This window comes from Physeter macrocephalus, chromosome 12, assembly GCF_002837175.3.
Source record: "Physeter macrocephalus isolate SW-GA chromosome 12, ASM283717v5, whole genome shotgun sequence".
Lineage (NCBI taxonomy): Eukaryota > Metazoa > Chordata > Mammalia > Artiodactyla > Physeteridae > Physeter > Physeter macrocephalus.
In genome coordinates this window covers 32,390,334-32,391,915 of record NC_041225.1, presented here as the reverse complement: position 1 = coordinate 32,391,915, position 1,582 = coordinate 32,390,334, and the positions used below count along the sequence as shown (strand labels likewise).

General features: G+C 44.2%; 1 protein-coding gene across 3 annotated transcripts in view; it reads right to left on the bottom strand.

The window, feature by feature from the left end:
* The window catches only part of TAF1B (TATA-box binding protein associated factor, RNA polymerase I subunit B), a 59,500-nt gene that overhangs the window by 3,963 nt on the left and 53,955 nt on the right, over nt 1–1,582 (bottom strand). The gene's annotated exons all lie outside the window — the stretch shown is intronic.

Below are 1,582 nucleotides of genomic sequence, written 5' to 3'. Positions count from 1 at the left end.
AACCCGTGTCCCCTGCATCGGCAGGCGGATTCTCAACCACTGCGCCACCAGGGAAGCCCTCGGCTAAAGTTTTTTTGAGCAGTAAATTTTAATACAGATAACTTCCTTTTATTACCTTCTACTGTATTTTCTACATTTTATTTATCTCGATTGATACTCAACTCAGGAACTTAAACTCTTCAACAGAAAATTAGTTTTGTTTAAAAAAATGACCATAGTTATCATTTATCGAGTATTTACTGTGTGACAGACACCATACATCTCATTTAATTCTCATGAAAACCCTATGAGGCAGCTTCTATTTTCCATTCATTCATTCAACAAATACTTGGTGACCACCTACTATGTGCTACGCACTGTCCTAGTCTCTGAGATTTTTCATTAAATAAGACAGAGTCCCTGCACTCAAGGACCTGACATTCTAGTGTACGTATAATAATATAAATAAATATATAATAATATGTAATAAATATATAATAATACATTATATATATAATAATCTAATACATTCAACAGTGACAAAAGCTATAAGAAAAAAAGATAGGCGGGGGGGGGGTGGTTAGAGAGCGATGAGGTGTGTGTGGGTGTGAGGGCGGAGCTGTGATGTTTTAGACAGGATGGCTAAGAAAGGCCTCTCCGAGGAAGTGAAATTTGAACAAAAACCTGAAAGAAGTGAGCCCCTGTAGACACACGGCGGAAGGGCATTCCAGGCAGAAGGTACAACACACGCCAAGGCCTGCGCGGGGAGTGTGGCTGGCAAGCCCCAGGAACGGCCAGGAGGCCGGTGTGAACCCGGGCGGCGAGCACGGCAAGCGGAGGAGCGGGAGGTCAGAGACGAGCAGGGGCTGCTAGGCCCCACAGGGTCTTTTGACTTTACTCTGAATGAGATGGGAGCTGCTAGAGGTTTTGAGAAGGGGAGGAAGGTCAGTACCATACCCTGCTTTTACAATCAGGGCAACAGAGCTGTAGAGATGGTAAATAACCTGCCCACACGAGAGAGCAGCAGGCCTGGGATATGAACACCTGGATTCACGAGCACGTCCTCTTAACTATGGGAATGCCCCTTATAGACAAGTCCTATGTCAACATGGGAATGAGATTAGTATAAAAATATAAGGTTACAATCAGAAAAGTCTGTATAATCTAAAACTTCTTCCAGCTTTATTGAGATATTACTGACATACAACGTATGTGAGTTTAAGGAGTCCGACATGATGGTTTGGCACGTGTGTGTATTGTGAGATGATTATCACCGTGAGGTTAGCCAACACCCCCATCCCTTAAACTACACTCAGTGTGTAATTCTTGAGTGTCTTGATTCTAAGTTCACTACCTTCTAATTCCAACAAATAACCTACCTGGCTCTTACTACAACCAACTCCTTTAAATTATACATGGCCTTTTTTTAATTAGAAAAGAATACTACTTCAGGCCAAACTAGAAGTTTCAACATGTTTTTTATCCTGTCATTTCTCTCTCCCCGCCCCCCGCCCCCCATTACACGGGCCTCTCACTGTTGCGGCCTCTCCCGTTGCGGAGGACAGGCTCCGGACGCGCAGGCTCAGCGGCCACGGCTCACGGG